The following is a 7250-nucleotide window of genomic DNA, read 5'->3' as shown; positions in this document are numbered from 1 at the left end:
ACTGCTACTGCTGAGGCCAGGACACTGTTTCACTAGGGATTGAGCCAAAGCCCACTGGGATCACTGGGAATCTTTCTTCTGCCTTGTTTTCCATACTGATACATTAGTACTTTCTAAAGCATTTTTGTAGAAGTTGGCCTAGCCTGCTCAGGGGAAATTGAGCAATTATAATACTACTATTTGCTACATCTTTTTAACTCAAGAAGTTATTTTGGGCTGCACATTCTTCAGGGTAAGAATTAAATTTTCCAGCCCTTGCAGTGCTAACATATTTGAAGTCATCAAACAGCAGTAATACTAAACAGTCACTAAGTTTGTGTTAAGTCTTCCAAGAAACTGGCTTCACATATCAGTATCTCTGATGTTGGATACATGTTCACGTCTCCAAGGAGGGCCACTTTGCCACAGAGAACTTAATGATCACCTCTGACCACTTATTTAGCCTGTGCCAGCATCAGATCTCAGCCTAGATAACTTCCCTACTATTGCTCCAGCTCCAGCACCTGAGTCACCCCACTCTCTCTTCCTCACTCCTTCTTCCCCCCATTCCAAGTACGCTTTAGCCTATGTCAAAGCAAAACTGCTTTTGATTTCTTTCTTTCAAGTATTTTTGCATGAATGTTTTCATCATTATTTCTTTCCACTAGTTACTTATATTGTAAATCCTAGGTCACATGTTGGTTTGGAGACAGTGAGCAGAACTTTGTCCTTCATTTACTGAATTTTCTTTGAACTATTCACTAAAGATATTTCCCCAGCATAAAATCACAACATGTTCAGAATATATCAAGGTCTTGCATCAGAGGACATTTTCTTCTAGGTCACAGCATATCAGCACTGAATTAAGCTTTTACTACCTTGAACAGTAGCAAGCATAATTATTTGGTCACACATTATTTTGCCATCCTTGACATTTCCAGAAGGTTCTCTGGGAAAACCCCATACATTTTTAATCTGCTCGGAGGTAGTAATAATCCTAGTTGCCTTGACACTTCAGGGAGATACATTCTGCAGTAGGTCTACCCCTGTCAGATTTTGCATTCTCCCCTTGTGCTAGCAAAGATATCAAGTAGTGACTTCTGTGTGTAAAGCTGTCTTTGACCTTGCTCCCCACTCCTTCTCTCTATACCATTTAGCTCTGAAGTTTACAGAGTGGCAGAGGGAAGAGAAGGGGAGAGAGGAATGTAATAGCCCTCCTGGGCCAGCTGCCTTTCCTGTGTTTTGATTCACTGAGCAAGTAGCCAGTAGCACTAGCCAGACTTTATATCCAGCTTTCTTTCTCAGAAGGGAAAAAAACAAAAACCCACCAAAACCCACCCACACAACATTTTGGAGAGGCAGAACTGTTTAACAGGCTGTTCCTTGTTTGGTCCATTTGCTACAGCTTTCATGACAAACGCTCGGATTCCCTTAGCTTTGAAACATCAGGGAAGTTTAGATACCTTTAGTTTGAGACATGATTTATATAAACTTTTCAGTAACTCTTGGTTTTAATCATTTCTGAGAGGTTATAATACCCCAAAATCAATGTAGGGACTTTGGTCAGAAGTGTATTTTGCTGTCGCTCTCTCAACTTGATGAGTAAACTGGCCAGCAATTAGAGCGTAAATCATACATACTGTTCTAAAATGGGGATCTAAGTGTGAGTGTGGATGTAGGCACATAGCTTTAATACCCAAGACTGAAAATATGTTTTAGAAAGCTCTCACTGTCTCATGGCTGTCTCAGGAGATGCAGGGAGATGTCAAGGGGCAGTTTATTCCAGATGTCTGCCATGCTTCTGCTGCAGCCACAGACAGTGACTGATAGTCTGTCTCACTTTGGAAAATGCTTAGTTGTAATGTTGAGTTCTGCCTTCACCCCCCAGATACCCAAAATGTACCAAAATATATGCTACCATGGCTTAAAGAGCATGCATAGGGTCCACAAGTATGCTCTTAGCCAAGAAAGCTTTTTAAAAATTAATAATTAAACAAAAACTGGCCTTTTGCACACAGGTTATGATTTATTCATGATTCTTGAAATACCATTACGATAGGAAGATGAGAGGACACAGCAGAACAGCCAAGGAGATCATCTGCATCCTCTCTGTCTTTCAGCTGTGTTTTAGGAAGGCTGACATTATCTGGAGTGCATACTGCAGTCACCGTCTCATCAGCTGCTCTTTCAGCAAAGCAGTCCTCACTCCTACAGCTCTTTCATGCAGTTACCACATACTAGTATATCACAAATAATTTCTTTCAGGCAAGCTGCCATATCAAATTCTTTCTTTTGCGGGTGGTCCTTGAGAAAAGTAGGGCTCTGTCTCTATTACTAGTCTTGATAACAGACTGTTTACAACATTAGGGTTCAATGGTCTAGATTTTTTCCCCCTTGCTGTAAATTGCTTGTCTAGACAGATTTGGAGCTCCAATCTTTGTAAAAGTAGGGCTTTGACTCACTACTGATATAATCCACTGATTGAGTACATCATTTTGTTAAAAGCAGTCTTGCTCTGCATAGTTCCCATTTTCTTTAGTCTAGCAGTCTTGAAGACTGACTATATTTTTTCCTAGAGTGATTGTCTTCTTTGTCTCAACATAGGACTAGTTCAATAACTGAAATCTGTGTGAGTTAAAGATTTGTTCTTTGCACCCCACAACTGTAAATTGTTTTAAGTTGGATCCTTTCTACTCAAGAAACAGTGATCTAGAGAAAAAAAAAAATAAAAAAAAAGAGAAAAAAAACCACCACCCCCCCAAAAAAACAATAGTCAAAATAAAAATACTGAAAAAACATAACCTATAGCTCTGTACTGGCCTACACAATTCAAACATCTTAGTGGATGCTTGGATGCTTGCAGTGTGATACTGAAAAGGACGTGAAGTTCAAAAATACCTGATTTTCCACAAACAGGGGCCCTTATTGAACCCCACCTTCAAGAGAACCCAAGCTGCTAACATTTTAGCATCACACCTGGGTGACCATGCACATGCCTTTGCAGAGGGACAAAAGCAGGGGATTGTAATCAGCATGAATGTATGAAAGAAAGAAAATGAGATCCTCATAATATTTTGCTTTGTGTGCTACGCTATACTTTCAGACCCAGGTCTAAGTGTCAGAGCAAGAAGGTGATACAAATTTGGAGTTGTGTATTTGGTGCTCAGAGGAGACACGTGGTCTACAAAATGAAGGGGATGGCACAACTGGTTCTCCTCCAAGCTTATGCACTGATGGCTGATCCACTCACTGACTTCTCCAAATGGCCAGGGGAAGAGAAACTTCTCTTTGTAGCCTTACATTAACACACCATTGGAAAGAACACCCTGAAGATTGCAAATCAGCCTAATATTGTGTAAGGAATGAGCTGAAAAGTCAAAAAATGGCTGCTTTAATAGAGTGACCATGCAAGAGCAGTGAGTAACAAGATCCTCCTGTTCCCCAAGGGAAACAAATCTACACAAAGCCAACTGCTCGACTTCAGTAACATCCTGCAAGAGCCACGCAGCATGCACAACCATAAACAAATGTGAGACAAGAAATATGGAATTGTCATAGATTACAGGACTTGTAAACCTTGGAAACCAAGTTTCCACTGCTTGTGAATGTCCCCCTGTGCCAATGCTATTTCTGTTTTACTAGGGTCCATATATATCACATAAGCCGGTGGCAGACACACAGATCTTTTGTCATTGTAGAGAGAGTAAAAGGGTGTTCTTTAACCTGACTTAGGTAACTCATGTGAAAATTAAGAGAAAACTAGGGAATTTGTAGCTATATTATGTGGTATCACAAGAAGTTGCAGGCAGGGGAGTCCCTAGGTTTGCTGCTGCTGCCAGTGAATCCCCCACTGACTTGAGCAGAGCAGCAGCAGTCACTGCTCTGTAGAGTTGCTTCACCCTATTGGGACTAACCACACATGTAAATCAAACATGAAAAGAGCTGCCAGTGGGCAAGGTCTCAGTATGTGTTTGGAGTAGAGAAATAGGGGAAAGAGACATGTTCTGCATTTCATGCTGTATCTGTGAACATAATGCTTGAAAATATGCATCCATCGAGAAATGAGCACTTATACCAGCAGAAAACACAAATTTTGGCTTCTGCATTCAGGCTTCCTGTATAATGTGTATTTCCCACAGGAACGTCAGCTTTTGGCCCCCATGTAATATGTATCATATATTATATTCCATACTTATTTGCTGCAGAACTGCACAAATATCACACTTAGAAGACTGTAGCTTTATCACCTGAAAACAGTCTTTATGAAGTGATGGACAAACCATTGCTATTCCTTGTTTTTCAAACAAGCAATGCTGAAATGTCCAGGACAGATACTGCATTTTCACTTCCAGATGTTTTCTACATTGGGTGGTAATACTCAGCAGTAGGGGGGAGGTTCAGAGTTATTTTATATGAAGGCATGAAGTACAAGAAGCCATAGAGAAATACACAAGCCATTTAATTTAAAAGGCAATGAGATGTGATGGCCAGACATTACAAGAGTAGCTCTTAAAAAATTTCTACAATCATTGAAAGAAAAGTTTTCCTGTTCTGAAGAACAGAATGTTGTCATTTGATGACAAGAGATTAATTAGAAAACATTTAGAAAAGACTGAACTGATTTTATACTCTAAGAATTGGTGATACTTTGGATTCTGAACCACAGAATTGATAAAAAAAGCCCACAAACTTTATTCACTGCTTTTATTTTTAATTATGGTTGTGAACACCAAAACTAAATGCCTCCCTCATTCTTTCCTTAAAAACCAGCAAACCTATTCTGAAGCAGACACTTCCACATGCACCAAGTGGAAGTTAAAACTTCTGCTTGCAGACCGTTAAAATTAGTAGGCAAAATTTCTTTTGGGGGCTGGGGGGATATTTATTAAACTTTATCTGCTGCAGATGTAATCACAGCTATTTCATCTCAGGAATTCTGAAGAAAGTTTCCACACAAGAAGGACCTCCCGGACAAACACTGCTGCCGCAACACTGCAGTGCTCCCACACGTCAAGTTTTTCTAGTGTCCTTCACAAGTATGTCTCAAGTACTATCTTTATTCATAGACAGGATTTCATTTTCAGCACAGTCAAAGAGTAATTTAAAATCCCCTCTCAAGAGAGAAAGGAATTCTAATGTTGACACTGACATACTTTTATAAAGATCCATGTTTGCTTGTGTTGTCTTTAAAACACCAAGTTCTAAAATCTTGCCATTATGTATGAATTGGAGCTTATCCTTTAAATAGATAAAAAATCAGTGTGAGTTTAGGGATTTTTTTTTGGGGGGGGGGGGAAGGCACAAAAAAAAGCATTGAAGTTGTGAATTTCAAAAGTTTAAAGAAATAATAAAAATCCAAACAAGAAATCCACAAATATAGAATAGTTACAGTATATTAAAATTTCAGCATTTTAGGTGTGAGACAAGCCTTTTTTAATACTGGGGTTTAACGACACTGATCTCTAGTGAGCTATTTCTCCATTTCCAATGCTTACATGAAAGAATTTAGGTAAGTGCATCAGCAGCTTCATTGAATTCAATGGCAGGACCTGGGAACCTATGTGAATAAGGTGATTTTTCATGAGCATTTGTAAACCTGGATCAAATCTGGCTTTAGTGCAGGAAAGATGCATATCATTTTACATATCACAGTTTTCATTGTTTCAGTTCAGACAACTCAGCACAATCCTTAATTGTTCTTTTTGAAAATTACCGCAACAAGTGTAGGAGGCATGTGCAGATAGGTGGGACACTGTAGTGCTATACTGTAAGCCTATATAGTGTTGCCTATATATGTCACTAGCTTGAATGCAGCAGAAAGGAATTTCTGAAGCCAGTAGGATACATTTTGTGATTTTGGGATGGAACAGAATGGAATAGAATGGAGCAGAACAGAGCAGTTAAAACGTACCTACAATGATTACCTAGTCCAACTGCCTGACCACTCCAACACTGACCAAAAATTAATGCGAATTATGAAGGCGATTGTACAAATGCCTATTTTTGAGCACTGACAGGTCTGGGGCATTAAACACCTCTCTAAGAAGCCTGTTTCAGTGTTTGACCACCCTCTCAGTAAAGTGCAGCTTTGAGCCATTCTCACTTATCTTGTCACTGGATCCCAGGCAGAAGAGATCAGCAGCTCCCTCTCCATGTCGCCGCCTCAGGAAGCTGCAGAGAGCCATGAGGTTGCCCCTCAGCCTCCTTCTCTCCAGCCTAGACAAGCTCAGAGCCCTCAGCCGTTCCTCACAGAACACAGTTCCAGCTCTGTCACCAGCTTTGCTGCTCCCCTCTGGATGCAGTCAGGGACCTTCACATCGTTCTTAAACTGTGGGGACCACCACTGCACAGAGTGCTCAAGGTGAGGCTGCACCAACACTGAGTGCAGCAGTTAATCACCTCCTTTGAGCGGCTGGTGATGCTGTGTCCAATGCACCCCAGGACGCGGTTTGGCCTCCTGGCTGCCAAGGCACACTGCTGGCTCCCACCAAGCCTGCTGTCAGTTAGCACCGCCAGGTCTCTTTCTGCAGGGCTGCTCTCCAGACACTCCACTCCCGATTTATACTTGCACCCAGTGTTACTTCTACTTCAGGTGCAGAATCCAGCATTTGAAATTGTTGAATTTAATCCCATGAATCACTGCCCAGTGCTCCAATCTACCTAGATCACTCTGCAAGGTCTCTTGTCTCTCGAGAGTCAACAGCACCTCCCAGTTTGATGCTGTCAACAGGCTTCCTAATGCTGCATTCAACTACTACATCCAGATCACTAATAAACCTGTTGAACAGAACTGGCCCTAGAACTAAGCCCCGGGGAACTCCACTGGTGATTGGTCACCAGCCAGATGTAGCCCCATTCACTACAATGCTTTGAGCTCTGCCCTTTAGCCTGTTCTTCACCCAGCATATTGTGTACTTGCTTATCCCGCAGTTGCACAGCTTGTCCAAGAACAGACTGCAAGGGACAGTATCAAAAGCCTTACTAAAATCAAGAAAAACTACATCCACCACCTTCCCCTCACCCACTAAATGAGTGGCCTTATCACAGAAGGACTAGTTAAACATGACTTTCCCTTTGTGAACCCATGCTGATTGTGCCTGATAGTGTTGTCCTTGAAACGCCTTTCAAGTAGCATCAAGTATAATCTTCATAGGTACCTAGAGTCAAAAGATATGCTTTCTGCATTCATCTAGGAATGTAGAATTGTGTCATATCTTTTGCCCATGCTCCTGACTCCTCCAGCTCGTATCAGATATTGCAGAGGATGAAGT

This window comes from Pezoporus wallicus, unplaced genomic scaffold (genome assembly GCF_028554395.1).
Source record: "Pezoporus wallicus isolate ANWC-B61680 ecotype Strahan unplaced genomic scaffold, APGP_CSIRO_Pwel_v1 contig_7162, whole genome shotgun sequence".
In the NCBI taxonomy this organism is placed as follows: domain Eukaryota; kingdom Metazoa; phylum Chordata; class Aves; order Psittaciformes; family Psittacidae; genus Pezoporus; species Pezoporus wallicus.
This window is presented reverse-complemented; position numbering follows the sequence as displayed.